We start from the raw sequence: 17,184 nt of genomic DNA, 5'->3' as shown, positions 1-17,184 counted from the left end.
TTATTCTTGGCCACAGCAGCACATTAGTCCAGTGTCCTAGTCAAAACTCTGCAGTGACTCCTAGGTTACTTTTCTCTTCCATTCCTCATAATAACTTAGAGTTCTTCATTGATTGGTAAGGTATATTCATCACTAGATGCATCACCTGGGATTTATCCATCATAATATTCATCATCACTTTTTTTCCTATTCATAAAGATTACTTCTATAATCAATCCCCATTAACTTGACAATTAAGAGGTAATTGTCATCAGCAAATTTGGGTTTGTATTTTTTTTTTTTACTTTTGCACTCTCTCCTCCAGATCATTTATAAAACCTTTCAAATGAGATCAGTCCTGGCATCAATCCCAGCAGAATGTAAATTTCTTGAAGGTAGAAAGTATGTCATATTTTACAAAAATATATATAATATCCCCTCAACAAACATTGCTTTAGCTGCCTCAATGTCTGGATGAATGAGGTGATACAGAGGAGTTTCCTTGCACCCTGGCTTAGCTATGAACATAAGGAAAACTTCAGCCAACAGGTTCTCAGAGAGAAGGTGAATGGGCAAGAAGTGAAGAGAATAATGAAAGAGTTCATATCTCTATGCCAGGGTCCCATGGCATCGACTACACTACTGGCTACTGAGGGCCAGCCAAAACTGAATTTCTATAGAATAAACCCTAAACACCATGTCCCCCCCCCAAAAAAAATACACAGCACATTTCACATATTAAATTGAGTTTATTGAACTGATTTCTGAGAAACTCCATTCTTTATTTTCTTCTATCCAGAAAAATATCTGTTTGTTCAGACTTTTAAACCAGTTCCTGTCAGGGACAAAATGATTTTTAACTCACATTGCCCTCTATTTTTTTTTGAGTGGATCCTTGTCAAAACTTTTTGAAAGTTTTAGTGTATATCTCTTCTTTGTCCTCCTTTATCCAAATATCTATTCTCTCCCTCAAAGAAAATTGGGCAGCCATGATTTTCCCTAGCATGACCCATGGTTTTCTTCTTCCAAAGGGAATTTTTGTCTAAAAGTGTGGTAATCTTAGCTTTTATAATATAGACTCCAAAAGGCAATGTGACAGTGAAAAGAACACTAAACTCAGAACCAGAAGTTAGAGTTTAAACTATAGATCTGATGGTTATTATCCATGCTACTTCAGACAACACATTTTGCCTTCTTGAGCCTTATTTTCTTAATCTATAAAATGAGGATAATAATTCTTGTCCTATCTATCTCAAAAGGTTGTCCTGAAGCAAGTGCTACATGGTGATGAGCTAGTCTATCAGTTTCCTTGTTACAAATATGAGACTCAGTTGAAGATAATGACCTAAATCTGTCCTGCAGTCTTTAGGGGGCCATATTTACAATGCATGAATCTTCTGACACGACGGCCTTTTGTGACAATTAAAGTAACACATTTTGGCCAATTGTTATTTTTGTCAAGTTCTTGAGAATCTCTCTGGTATTCACAGTTTTCTAGCTTAAGATTGCTTCCTCCTATCCAAGCTTAGAATGCCAGCCTCAAGATGAAGTAAGAAATTAAACATGAAAGAGAAAGAGAGGACAAAATAAAAGAGAATTCAAAAGGGAGCTGAAGCAAATCCTACCAGCAATCCCTAGCTCTTTTAAGATTCAAATTCAGGGTAAAACAGACTATGTTCCTACTTTTCCACTTAGTCTATATTTTAGGCATCATTTTCTCTAAGAAGAATTTAATTAGATGAAGAATGCCTTTTCCTTTCACTCATAAGTTATTTTCCATACAACAGAACGGAATTGGTGGGTAATCAGTTTCCGGGTGGGGGTGGGGGGAACCATCTGAAACTGGAATGGAGTGGAGCCTCTGACCTAATGGGTACTAAGGTCAGGATAGTAGGCAGATAGAAAGGAATGGCCAGAATGAATTGTACCAAAGATCCAAAACACAGATGCCATCAGCTAAGCAACTACATCAAGGCAGATCAGCCAGGCATGTGGTCCTGAGGCAGTAGCAGAGGTGGAGGAATGCTCTGTACCTATGAATAACTTTTGCTTGGACATGTTTTACTTTTTCTTATACGTCCTTAGAGCAGCGATGCTCAGACCACTAGCTCAGAATGAATACAATGCTACTTTGAAAGGCAGCCTATAGATGTTCAACATCCCTGATTTCTGAATGACAATATTATTTGGTGCCACATCCCCTGAGTACCTGCTGCTCACTTCTTTCTTCAATAGAATGTAAACTCTTGGTATTATTGCTTCATTTTATTGTACTTGTATCCCTAGACTGTAGTAGCATTATACCTGACACATAGTAGATATTTTTTAAATGCTTTTTGAATGAATAAGTGAATCTCAAAGTTTGTTTCAGGTGTGGGAGGAAGGAAAACATTTTATACACGCACGTTTATTTTTTACTTACTAGTTTGTTTATTTATTGGTCCAAACTCATGATTTCATCTATGTAAGGAACTTCCAAGGCATAGAAACTTCCACCACTGATGAAGTCAGCAACTCATCTGTAGTTTATAGACGACTGGGAACACTGAGAGGTTATAACTTACCCATGGTTACACAGCTACTATGGTCAGATACAGGACTTGAGCAAGATCTTCTCAAGACTGTCTCTTGGTGACCTTATCAGCCCTCATGGTTTTAGTTATCATGTCTATGTAGATAACTCACAGACCTATAAACCCAGCTCCATTTCTCCCCCTGAACTTCAGTCCCACATTACCAGCTGCTTATTGTTATGTTCTGTAGACATCTCAAACTCAGCACATCCAGAACTAGTTTTTTTTTAAGTACTAGGTCTCTCTTAATCAAGCTAGAAGTATAAAAGCTACTCACAGCCTGACCCAACTACTGATCAATATGGAAAATTTTAACCTACTCTATTTTTCTAACCTGAACCACTTAGTCTTACTAAAGATCTCAAATTGAACTGATGCACCAGCCTCAGCCTCTCCCAGCAGCAGGGATTATACCACACCTGATTGAATCCATTATCTTTCCTCCCAAATCTGCCATCTTCCAAATTTCCCAATTCAAGGCAAAGGTATCACTATTCTTCTGGCCTTTAGTTTTTTTAACCACAGCATTATTCCTGACTTCTCAGTTTCCCTCAATCCCTATATCCAATTCGTTGTCAAATCTTACCATCTCTCATATCCAATCCCCTCTCTATTCATAATCACTATCTTAGATCAGATCCTTATTACTTATCCACTGGAGGAGTAGTCTTCAAAATTTGGAATTGTGTACCCCTAGAAGTAAAAAGTGTGCATATGTTCCTAACATATGTCTATTTATTTTGATATAGGCTATATACATGTACAACTATACAAATATTTATACATATAGTTAATAGGGAGTCCTTGGAGTTTATGCACTAAGGAAGTAACATAACCAACTTTGTGCTTTAGGAAAATCACTTTGGTAGTTGAGTGGAGGATGTATTGGACTGGGTTGATCCTTGAGGAAGAGAGATCAAATAGGAGACTACTGTAATAGTTTGACAAGAAGTGATGAGACCCTGAATTAAGAAAATGATTATCTGAGTAGAGAGATGGGAATGATGGGGTAATACTGTGGAGGTAGAAATGAAAAGATGTCTGAAACTAGCTGATATGTGGGGTGAGGGAATATAAGAAATTGCAAATGCCAAAACTGAGAACTTAGCTAACTGGAAGAATGTTGGTATGCTCAACAGAAATAGAGGTCAGAAGAAGGGGTGTTTTGGAGGTGGTGATGATGGAAGCTAATGAGTTTTATTTTAGATGTGTTGAGTTTGAAGTACCTAGGGGATATCCAATTTGGAATGTCCAAAAGGCAATTTAATATGTGGAACAGGAACACAGGAAAGAGATTGGGACTGGATCTATAGATCTGAATACCATCTGTATGGAGATCATAATTAAACTCATTGGAGATGAGATCACCATGTCAGATAATGTAGAGGAAAGAGAGAAGATAGCCCAGTACAAAGCCTAGGGAGGGGTTATTAATGTTTTTGTAGATAACATCGTGATCCAGCAAAGAAGACTGAGAAGGATTCATCAAGTAAGTAGGAGAATTAAGGGAATGCTGCCAGGATAATCTGGAGGCAAGAAAGGTAAGAAAATAAATGATGACTGTGTTAAATTATATGGAAAGATTGAGAAGAATAAAGATAAAGAAAAGATTTAGAAATGAAGAGATTATTGATAGCTTTGAAGACAGAAGTAAGATAAGGAAAATGTTGAGGACCTGGGACACTGCAAGGATAGTGGTGCCCTCCTGGGAAATGGAAGGGGAATGAGTAAGGGGGGGAAAGATTGTAAAATTATCTTTTCAATCCATTTGTTCCTGCTCAGTTTGGGTTTTGTTTTGTTTTTGCTACTCACTCTTTCCACCAAATAAAGAAAAGTTGTATGGATGGGATGGGGAAAGGCAGTCTTCCTCATCAGTTACTATTCCAAAGTACAGAGTCTCACTACTATGGTTGTGGCTAGTGTCATTTTTCAGTCATGTCCAACTCTTCGTGAGCCTATTTAGGGTTTCTTGGCAAAGATACTGGAGTGATTTGCCGTTTCCTTCTCTAGCTCATTTTACAGGTAAGGAAATTGAAGAAAGTTAAGTGACTTGCCCAGGGTCACACAGCTTACAATTGTCTGAGGCCAAAGTTGAACTCACATGCTCCTGCTTCTAGGTCTGGTGCTCTTATCCTTTATACTACCTAGCCACCCCTAATATATATTTATATGTGTGTATACATACATGCACACATGCATATGTGCATGTATATACACACATATGTATCCTCAGCACCTAGCACAGTGTCTGGCACATACTAAGAGCTTGATAAATGTTTATTGGTAGATTTCTGACTTCAGGACCAACTCTGCCCATTATGCCACATGTTCTGCTTCACTAAAGATAGAGACAGACAGACAAACAGACATAGATACCTCCATATATACAAATATAAAATATATAAACAAAAATAATATGTAAACTGTATAAAGAAAAGCATATAAACAAAATGCATATATGCAAATAATTGTATACATATAAACAAAAGTAATTTTAAATTCTGTTATCAAGAAAACTTATTTTTGTGATGTAGTCAGGAGAAATAATATTTGACAAAGCACCAAAATAAAACATTTTTAAATTGGTTGATTCCAATCCACCCAAAATCCCACCTTGAAAAACAGCCATGTGACAATACTTCCAGTGACTTGTAGACAAAAAGTACAAACCAAGGCCTTCACATTAACAGGCTTTCCCTCACAGAGAGTCCAAAAGGAGTCTATTGTTGCAGGGAAAGATTCTAAAGAGAAACAGGAGAACACTGAGTTCTTTTGGAATGAAGATGAATACCTTAAATCCAAAAAATTTTCTCCTAAGTTTACATTCCTATCTCTCACCATGGTCATTTTCAGGCTCAATATCCAGCCGTGGGCAAAGGCTAGAAACAATGTTTTTGTATAAAGACATGGTTCATGGATAGTGGGAATGAAAACAAATGGGCAACAAAAATGAAACATTGATGATGCTCTGATATGAAAAAAACAATAATAAGGTATCACTGCATTGTGGAAAAATGTTCTGAATTCAGAGTCAGAAGACTTAGGTTTTAGTACTGACTCTATGATACGCTCCCTAAGCCTCCATTTCCTCAACTGTTCAAAAGACAAGAACAAAGAAACAAAAAAGAAAAAATTTAAAAAAGCTGAAAGTACTTTGTAAACTGTAAATCCAACAAATTCAATTCAACAAGCATTAATTAAACACCAACAAAGTATAAAACACTGTATAAATGAATCAAGGGCATTTATCAGCTGACTTTTATAGTCAAGCACAAAGGGAGGATCCTTCCAACAGAGTTAAGGTTCCCAAGAGTCATGCTGGAACCAGCCCCAGTCAGTGAAATGCCTCCTCTAGGAAGCTCCAAGAGACAACTCTAGCTAGACTAAGCATATCATCTTAAGGCAGCCCAGTCACTGAATCTTAACCAAGAACTGTCTTTTATTCTCTTAACAAGGTGCCAATGGGCATATCTTTATTCTCTATGGGGAGGTATATGAACAATCAAAGGTTCCAAACACGTACCTCCAGGAAGCTCATCAAATTGATTAAGTAGGTCTCTTGATCAAGCCCCTTTAAGCTAATAAAAGCTATTTTTCTGATCCCAGCCTCCTGGATGATAGTCAAAAAACTTTTTCACAGTCCCTTCCAGAAAGGTAATCATGCAAAATTCATAGTGAGCCTGAAAAAAATTAAGCAAGGTATAAAAGAAATTAGCATGTGATTAAGCCAGAATGTTAATATTTATTTCAGTGCTTTAAGGGTGTCTGATTTCAGTGGAATATAATGATTATATCTTTCATCAACCCAGATCACAACCCTTCCATGACTTAGTGAAAACTTTTCATTAAGTTTCTCTATCCAGAAGGAAATCATTACTGAGGCCAGCCTCTGGATAACAGGTGCATCTTTCTGTATCAGGCCCAGTTTTGAATTCTTTTCCAGCTTGGTAGGACATATTAAAGTTTGTACTCCACCACTGGCACAGACTCTAAGGTTACTTCAAATCAGAGATGAGTTATTGGAAAATTTGAATGGAATAATAACGTTAATAACAGGTGAAAATACAGCATGCAGCGCCAATTCATTGTTACTGTGAGTTCCTTAAGGAGAGGGGACTGCCTTTTGCCTCTTTGTATCCTCTGAGTTTAGCACAGTGCTGGCACACAGTACGTCCTTAATGAATGTTTGTTGACCATTGACTATTATTGACAATTGCTTCAGATGAATTTTGATCACCACTGTAAGGAGGGTAGAAATATAAGTGTAGCTGCAGGAATGCAAGACAAAGGTAATCACCTCCACCCTTCCCCTCCAGTGTTGCTAAATTAATCTCTAGGGAAATTAGCATGACCTTGGTGCTAGTTGCCAAGGGCATCATGAGAGCTGAGAGAAATTTATTCACCCCAAATGAAATAGCAAACAGACCTGAAGGAGATTTTCCTGAAGGGAAATGAGATGGAAGGAAGGGAGGGAGGGAGGAAGGAAGGAAGGAAGGAAGGAAGGAAGGAAGGAAGGAAGGAAGGAAGGAAGGAAGGAAGGAAGGAAGGAAGGAAGGAAGGAAGGAAGGAAGGAAGGAAGGAAGGAAGGAAGGAAGGAAGGAGGGAAGGGAGGGAGAGAGGGAGGGAGGGAGGGAGAAAAAGAGGAAGAAAAGTTTTTGCTCTAATAGTTCCTTTCTATGCTGACTGAATGCAGGCTACGAGTGTAACAAAAATCTAAAATAGGCATAAAGATGAGAAACCTCTCCAAAGAACAACAATACGCCCTCTTGTAAAAGAAGCTCCAACAGCTGAAGTCCTACAGCAGATAGACTGGCAGAGCATCTCAGTGAAGAAGAAACCCAGGAATAAATGATGGCTCTGTTAGGAGCTGGAGGAAGTAAATTATTTTGATTATTTCATAAGGGAGGCCCACCCAGTAGCAATAAACCACCCTGGGTTGCTGAGAGACTGAGTCTGAGAAGTGCTACAGTTGGGATGTAATCCTGGGAGTCAGAGTTGTTCAGGTACACCCTTTTTTACTTTGAGAATCTGTGGAGAATCAATGTAAATCTGTGGGAAATGATGCCCCTTTTGTCTACGGAGAACTTTTTCTTTATATGTACCTGGCTATCCTGTCTCAATTATTATTGTTGTTTGCTTTGAATGTATACGCTGTCTCTTGCGGTCTAATGAGATTCACTGGAAATGGGGGCTCAGAGCTATGAATATAAATAGGTGCTGACACAAAGAATACCTTGAACCAGGGAGCAACTTTCAGGAAGCCACATTGAGACGGCTCCTGAGCTACACTGTAACAGAAGCATTCCTTATAGGACACTGAAGGACACTATAAGAATGAAAGGCAAAAAGCTAACACACACATACACACACACACACATACACACTCACACGCACGAAGATGAATTATTTGGAAATAGGACTTCTCTAACAATGCTTTTTCTTTTTACTTTACTAACATGTTTTTCTATAGCTGAAGCAAAGAGTGAAACCCTGGTGCCCCCTTTTAGACAGTAAGGCATCAGCAGAGTTTTCTAAACATTCCTTTTTAATAAATTAAGCTAGGATGTGGAGTGAATTTGACAACAATACAGTTTTTTGGAACTTCTGTATTTTAAAGTAAAAACAGAACAACATCCAACTAAATGTAATTTAGTAAGAATTGTACTAATATAAGTCACTGTTCATGAGCATTATTGGAGACAGATTTTGATTTTGAAAAAAATGATTTGACACCATCTTCCCAAAGGAATTGAGGGCACTGCCTTCCATGGCTACAGAAAAATTATAATTGTTACTATACTATAATCATTACTATAAAACATTACCATCTTTGATATTAAGAGTTCTTTATAGACATCTTCTTGTGCTGTGGAAAAATCAAGTTAACAAGCATATTAAATATCTATATACCAGACACTCAAATAGTTTCAGGAATATAAAGGACAAAAGTAGTCTATACCTTCAAGGAAGGAGATCACAATCTAATGGAAGCTAAATAGATAGTATAACTGTCCTTAAAGTGTCTTTAAGTAAAATTGGACAACATAGGAAATAATCCAAGTTATTGGATTTATGGTTCTTACTTTCAAATATTCATCTTGTACCAGTCACTCACTCACAGTCCTGCTTCTTGCTCCATAATATTGAAATCTATAAAAGCTCTGAGGGGGGAGTTCTGTTCTTTTCATTTTTTTCCCAAACCATCTTCAGATTTATTCCATTAGTGGATTTCATGGTAACAGTTTACATTCCCTTTCAAGCATAGATCTTCTTTAGGTAGAACTTATGTTCTTTACTCTATATAGTCATCTGCTTGGCCGACTGACCCAACCTCCAGAAAATACACATGAGCAGCTTGCCCTGCTGGAACTGCTCCTCTAGAATGGAGCTGATGCTGGTATTCTTTGGCTTTTCATATTTCCCATGGATTTTCTTTGACCATTTCCAATTAATATGAGAAGTAATATTAGAAGTAATTAGAAATAAATAATTTAAAATATCCTCCTGTTTTACCCCTTCCTTCTGTCCCAGAGGCAGAGTATAGAGGGAATCCTGCTACTAAAAGTATGGAAGCATTGGATGAGTTCCATGAAACTTTTACCAATACCTTGATTCAGACCAGCTTGTTATATGACTTTTTATCATATAATAGTGACACTGATTTTGCAGGTATGAGACTTGTGTCCTTCCTTAACTCTGATTACATCTTGCCACTTTGGATTTGTATGGTGAGGATACAACTGATTTTAGTGTTCTCTGGCTAGTTCCGGCCCAGTTAGCATAGCTCTTCTTTCATTTTCACTTTTAGCTTGTCCCTGGTCGTGTGTTGTCTTCATGCCAGTTGTCAGTAGAGACTACCCATGGTGCTGCAGAGCTATGAAAAGGAACCATTCTCTCCTTTGTTAAAAGAAAGACTAACCATAGCTATTTCAGATAGTCACAAACTATAAAATCTTAAGAAAGGCATTGAAGAGAATTAAAATCTAATAGAGGTTCACTTCTGAACGAAAAAAATGATAGAGCATTGAAAAGGGGATCTCTTAGAAGCACTATCTTAGAGGATCACAGGATTTTGAGCAAGAGGGCATCTTTGAGGTCATCTAGTTCAATCCCTTCATTTTACAGTTGAGGAAACTGAAGCCAAGAGAGGTTACAAGACTTGCCCAGAGTCACACAGCTAGGTAGTGCCAGAGCCAGAATTCTTTTCAGGAGCCAATCCCCCTTGGTGCATAAATCCTTATTACAGGAACATCTAAGGGCTTTACAATCAGCAGGCATCTCTAGAGGGGATCCTCTTGCAAATAGGAAAGGTGTTCCTTATCAGTGAGAGCATACTGTACTTTTACAGATTCAACACAGAAGATCGAACCTAATAATGATTTCTAATTGTTCAGTTCAAACAGAAAAATAAAAAACAAATAAACAAACAAAAAACCTTGAGTATTGACTTCCCAATTTGGAAGCTTACCCTAGATTTAACCTCTACATAGCTTTTTTCATAATTAGAGTGTGTGTGTGTTCATCCTTCATTGCCAAAGAAGACCATGACATCAGAGAAATAATGACATGACTTGCACTTGACTTTGTTTTGAGTGAGGGAGGGCTGTGCAGATCACCAGCCTCACTTCTCCTCCAGAGCCATCTGAATCCTGTGACCAGACATTCATCAAGATGATTGCAGATGACCCAGGATGAGGCAATTGGGGTTAAGTGACTTGCCTAAGGTCACACAGCTAGTGAGTATCAAGTGTCTGAGGTAAGATTTGAACTCAGGTTCTCCTGACTCCTGCACTGAGGCTCTATCCACTGCACCATCTAGCTGTCTTTAATTAGGGTATAAGCCACACTTCACCTTTCCCTGCCAATATATAGCACTCTCTTATAACAGATATTTAATTCAACAGTAAACATTTATTAAGGACCTATTTTGTGTGGTGAATAGTACTAGGCATGAAGAATACTGCAGATTTTTCTTTGTTCAGTTGTTTTTCAGTCATGTCTTTCTGTGACCCCCTATGGGATTTTCTTGGCAAAGATACTTGAGTACATTTCCTTCTCCAGCTTATTTGATAGACAAGGGCACTGAGGCAAATAGGGTTAAGTGACTTGAACAGGATCATACAGCTAGTAAGTGTCTGAGGACAGATTTGAACTCAGGAAGAGAAGCATTACTGACTCTAGGCCTAGTACTTTTTTGACTATGCCACTATATGCCTCAATACTATAGATACAATGCTAGAAAACAACATAGCTTTGCCTTTGAAAAGCACATAGATTAATAGAAGGATCAGGCATGTACCCAAATAGTCATAACACAGGTTGGAATGTAATAAATACATAAGAAGAAAAGAAATCAACCTGGGCATTAGAGGGATATGATGGGGGAAGCCAAATCTTGAAGATTTTTATATTTTGAAAATGAAAACAAAAACCTCCTACGTATCTCCCCAATCTATGTTGTCTTCTGGCATTTGGTTCTCATGAGGAGATCTAGTACTGTTGCTGTTCTCTTTTGAGGACTCATAGTACTACCACTATAGTCACATTATTTGATAATCATGAAGAAAACAATGTTATCTTTAGGTACAATCTGGGACAACAGTTGATTCTGCTGTGAATCCCAAAGCACCCACTGATTTTCCCCCACTTAAATCTAGTAGGAACTTCTGGATTTCCCGGTCACATAGATACAAGTTATGAAATTCCCCTAAATGGACTGTACCCATCTTTTGCTATGGTTTTAACTTTGGTGCATTAAAGGAAAGAGAAGAAAGGGATAAGATTATATGGTAGCAAACCCTGTGCTAAGAATTTCACAAATGTTATCTCATTTTGTGCTTACAACAATTCTGCAAAAAAAGAGTTAGGTGCAATTATTATCCCCATTTTACTGTAGAGGAAACTGAAGCAAACAGAGGACACATAACTAGCTCAGGGTCATGCAGCCAGTAAGATTCTAAGGCGAGACTTAAATTCAGGTCTTCCTGACTCCAGATCCAATCCACTCTGACACCAAGCTGTTTCATTAGCACATATGTATCATTATTGGTGAATTTTATTTTGATTCAAAACTGTGATTTCATTGGTCTACAGATTTCCTGGTGAGGAAATTCTACCAATTCAGATGGACCCTAGCTCTGTAACTCACAGCCTTGAGGGAATTGCCTAGGGCACTGAGAAGTTAGTGACAAGTTATTTAACCAAAGTCATACAACCAGAGGCAGAACTTAAACCCAGAACCTCCTATTTCTACGTTTCCATTACACATTAATCCATGTATCAATAGCCCCAAAATCTGAGTTCAGTAAAATAAGGAATTAGAGCTACTACCTGCATCACAATGAAGAGAATGTAAGAAGGCACTTCATCATTTTCAGGTCATGAAATTGACTGTATTTCGTTTGCCCAGACTCTACAGGAATAACCAACTCTAAAGAACCTTGTGGAGACAATCATTTAGTTCTGTCAATAAAGACTGGTTTGTATTAATTACATTGCAGGTACAGAATTCTAGTGATTAATGTTTAAATCAAACTATTGTTTTCTTGATGCCACCAAAATCTTACTAAAACTAATTTGTGCTTTCATTACTGCTTGAGCTGTCAATAAACATTGCCCAGAAAACCTTAACTGCCTTGCTGTTGAGTCATTTTTCAGTCATGCCCAACACTTCATGTCCCCATTTGGGGTTTTGTTTACAAAGATACTGATGTGGTTTACCATTCCCTTTTCCAGTTCATTTTACAGATGAAGGTACTGAGGCAAACAGGGTTAAGTGACTTGCCCAGGATTACATAGCTAGCAAGTATCTGAGACCAGATTTGAACTCAAGAAGATAAGTTTTTAGCCCTTCTCATCAATTCAAGGACCTAAAACAATTCCAAAGGATTCAGGATGAAAAATGCTATCCACATCCAGAGAAAGAACTGTGAAGTCTGAATACAGAGGGAAGCAGACTACTTTCTTTTTGCTTGTTTTGCTTTGTTCTTTCTCATGGCTCTGGATTCAAGTCCCATCACTGACCCTTACAAACCTATGTGACCACTCAATCAATCACTTAAATTCTCTGGGTCTCATTTTTCCGTATCCATAAAATAAGGAGTTTATTCTAGATGGTTTTTAAGATCCTTTCCTCTTCTAAACATATGTTTCTGAGAGCCTATTATCTCTAGAAAGAAAACACAAGAGAGGACAACTCTGTTAGAGTACCAGCAATGAAGAAAAAGGTTACCCCTAATTTTTGTATTTCTCATGTGCTCAACTTTGCATCACAGTTGTTTGTCTCCTTGTTTTTCCCCTTTATTCAAAGTAAGTTAGGTAAAGTAAAGTCTTTGAATCCAGGAATTAAGTGTTAGATGTCTTCATAGACCCACTGGCACTCAGCATAGAGCCTTGCCCATACTGAGTGCTCAGTAAATGTTTGTTGAGTGAAATTGACTTAAAAGACTCAGAGAGAGGAATAAGTTGGCCTAGAGTGAGAATTCAACTGCATAAGTCTTGTGATTCCAGGAAGAAATTTAAAGCATAGAATGAGAGTATGGGTCATTGGAGAAAGATTCCAAAGCAGGGACATAGCATCCTGGTCATAGGATCATGAATTTAAAGCCAGAATGGAGCTCCCAGTTTTAGTTCTTCAGATCCAAGCCCAGCTTGCCCAAGGGAGTACAGGGAGTAAATGGAAGAGCCAAATGAACCCAACCTCTTCCCCCAAATGTCAAATCCAACTTTGTTTCCACAGTGCTACACTAAGAGTGACGCTGGAAACACTATTGATGTTTTGGTGCCTGAAGAAGAGGTGGTATGCTCAAATAGATGGGCAGAAAAGTCAACTTTGTTAATTTAGAATTGACAGGCATGAGTAGCCCATCTAGCAAGATGCCCAACAAGAAGTTGAAAGAGGACCAAGCCCTAGATTAAGGCCACAGCAAGAGAAATGGATAAAGTGAATATGGGAGACCCAATCTGAAGGAAGACATTTCAGTTGGCAGTAGTTCCCTGTGATGAGGGCTGCAAGGGGGAGGAGGGTGTGAGACCCCCACAAAGACCAGGTTGCCAGGGGCAGATCGTCTAGAGAAGGATTCACAGACTCAAGCATTGTTGAGATCAAGAGAAGATTTACTACACTTTTCAGCCAGCAAGAGTTCTTAGGGAACCTACATTCTTAGAGGGATACAGGTAAAGTTTATATAGGATATTCTATAGTGTCATTTGTGCCAAATATGCTTAACTAGGTGTTTTGGGGTGGGATTAGGGAGTGCTTAAGGAGTGGTCAGTTCTTAAAGGAACATGCACTTTTGGTATCTACTGCACAGGTATTTTACCCAAAATTCATCAGGAAATAGCCCCAGGGGACAGGGGGGTGCTATCTGGAGGTGTGGTTTTAGGCCTGAAACTCACTAAGTCAACTAGTGGTCAGGGCTGGCTCAGTAATACCAGATTGCTCTTATCAATATCTTGTTAGACAAGATATATGTAAGGGAGTATTCGTATGTCTAAGTCTAGGATACATATGATTGGTCAGTGAGTAGTAAATGTTGCTATGACCCAGTGCGCCGCCTGTTAAGCCAGAATACAGCTGGTTCAAACTAATGAGTTCTATAGGTACAGCTGGCTACAATAGCAAGAAAGGAGATAACAGTTGTTGCTAGGGCAGGTTGTGTCCTTGGGCTGAGGAGAAACTGCCTGAAATAGTGCTTTAAGGCTAGGGAGAAATGTGATTTTTAAAGAGAAATGTGATTTTAGAATTGGGGCCCAAGTACATACACCCAAGAACCCCATCACCTGGATACTTTTCAGAAGAAAATGGCTCTCATTAACTCTTTCTCATTTGCTATACATACCATTCATGATAAAGACATTTTAGTGCCAACCTAGTAACTTGGAATATTTAAGAGTTTCAGTGTTTTATCAGCTTCATATTCCTACACATTATAATAAACCTGAGGGTTTATGGTCATTCCTTATGTTTGCAAAGATATTGGGTCATAATCTCAAGCTGAAGGAGACCCAAGAGGTCATCTAGTATCACTCTATCATTTTACAAATGAGGAGATGGAGGCTCAGAGAAGTTAAATGGCTTGCCCGAGGTCACATCTTACTCTAGAGCCAGCATCCTTTCCACAGTATTATATAACCACCCTTCCCTGCATTTAAGTGTACAAATAAACTATTATCACCCTGCTTTGGTTAGATATCTGAGTAATTTCTCCCACTGTCCTCAGTTATTAGTGGCTAGAGTTCATCCTAAACCAACCATCACCACCTCCACTTAAAATTACATTAATTCCAGGGTAATCCTAAAAATTTAAAGCAATCTGCAAATGCTCTACCAAAAGGTATAGAAGGAAGGAAGAGGAGATAGAATGCAAATTAGTTAATAGACTTTGTCAACCATTGGAAGAAGAAAAGGGACTGAAACGAATGGATACATCAACTTTGGGACTGCTAGTACGCTTCAATCTCCCATCATACTTTTCCTGTATTAGTTGAGGGAATTTGACAATTCTAAGAGGAAAACTTGATCACAGACTGTAAGACAGATTAAGAAGGTCACAAACACGAATTTATTCCTCTTTTCCCTATTGATCCAGATTCACAAAGAATTCATGCTTAAATAGTTTATGGTAAATCTTGGATGCAAGAATAATAAGCTGCCTTAAGAAAGGACTTAGCTTTGTGCCTTGGCATTCTATTTCTCAAATGATTAACAAAAAGAGTAAAGTGATTCTATTCAATTCAGTGTAACATTTATTCTACATCTACTATTTACCAGGCATTGGAAGATAAAAATTCAATGACTTCTCTTGCCCCCAAGAAGTTTATACTCTACTGGGGGAAACCCACACACTAAATAGATAAGGAGTCACAATGTAAATAAAAAGTGTTGGGTATGGAGCAGGGTGAGAAATACAAAAACTAAGGAAAGGGGAAAGTTCCCTGGACAGAGTAAGCACTTGTACTGAGCTTTGAGAAGAGCTAGCACAGAAAAAGAGTGAGGATGCCAAAGGCATGGTACCACCATGAAATGGAATGTCTTGCCTGGGAAATATCAAGAAAGCTAGTTTGCCTGGAACATTGAGTTCATAAGGGGGAGTAATGTGAAATTCAGTCTGAAAAAGATAGGCTAGAGTTAAATGCCAAAAATGGCAGTTTGCACTTTATCCAGGAAGAAATAGGGAGTTCCTGAAACTTCTGATGAAAACATCAGATCTTTAGGAATACCAATTCAACACCTATATGGAGAATGGATTGTGATAGGGTGAGACTAGAGATAAGGAGATAAGTTAGAAGACTACTGTACTCACATGGTGTTAGGAGTGATTACAGCCCCAAGTTGTAGTCCATGAAGTCACTTTTAAAAAGTTTCTTTTTACCCATAATTTTAAATCTCTATGTAGAAATGCATTTAGATACAGTTTACCAGGTTTGCACTTAACATAACAATAAGATTTTCTCTCTCAATAACCACTCATGTCTGTGTGTAAACTTTCTACATACATAAATCCCTACATGTGTGTGGTCATCACAAATACCAGAGAATGAATCATCTTTCATTGAGTATCAATCTGGTAGCAAACAATCAGGACTGTGATATCTAGTTAGGGCGCAGGTTAATCAGTGGAAGTATTTATTTAGATTTAATTAAACTGAAAGATATTAGTAGAAAACTCAGGTGCTATAAGAACTGGCATAGACAGTTGGAGATAGATAGTAGTCTACTCCTCTTAGGTAGTAGTAAATAAATGCTTTCAAGGTAGGATTAAGGAAGCAGTGGTCCCAAGAACTGTTGTGTTCCCAATGGCATCTAAAACCTATGGAGAATTCCATAGTAACATCTTCCAGTATAAAGATATTAACCTCAATTTCACTCAAAATCAGGGTAGTTCAGTGAAAAAAAATACTGGATTGGGAGTTGGGAGACAGAGCAAATGCTGGTTCTGCCACTAAGTTGTTTGTGCAACATATTTCTTTTCTTTAGATCTTATATTCTTGGTATCTAAGACCCCTCCAGCTCTCATCATTTACGATTCTATGATTCTTTTAGGAGTTTCAATGGGTGTCCTTTATTTCTTGCTCCAAGTAGAAATACTTGTGCTGCTGTTTTAAGAGGTTCCATGATTAATATTATGGTAATAAATGAAAACCAATAACCAAGCACAGCTTATGAAGGTGCTGCTGTGGACTAGATGCTATATCAAATACATGAGGTACAACCATAAAGGAATGGACCAGGCTTTTATTCTAACATGTTAGAGCAGTAGTCTGGGCTCAGGACTTTTTTACACTTGCAAAAATTATTGAAGACCCCCATAAAGCTTTATACATACACACATATACACATACGTGTGTGTGTGTAGAAATAAGTTATATCTATATGCATTGTATTTGAAATTAAAACATCTTAGTATTATTATGAAAATAATTTTGATCTTGCAGACCCCTGAAAAGGTTTTAGGAATCCTCAAAGGTCCCAGGGTCACACTTTAAGAACAGACACTCTAGAGTATATCTGATAGAACAAATGTTTGTTTTAATGTTCCTTTAACAAATACTACCTTGAAAGGCTTAACATTTTTCTCATATTATTCAGGACTGGAAGGAACCTTTGAAATCATCTAGTCAAACCCTCTAA

Source organism: Notamacropus eugenii, chromosome 2 (assembly GCF_028372415.1).
Source record: "Notamacropus eugenii isolate mMacEug1 chromosome 2, mMacEug1.pri_v2, whole genome shotgun sequence".
In the NCBI taxonomy this organism is placed as follows: Eukaryota; Metazoa; Chordata; class Mammalia; order Diprotodontia; family Macropodidae; genus Notamacropus; species Notamacropus eugenii.
This window is presented reverse-complemented; position numbering follows the sequence as displayed.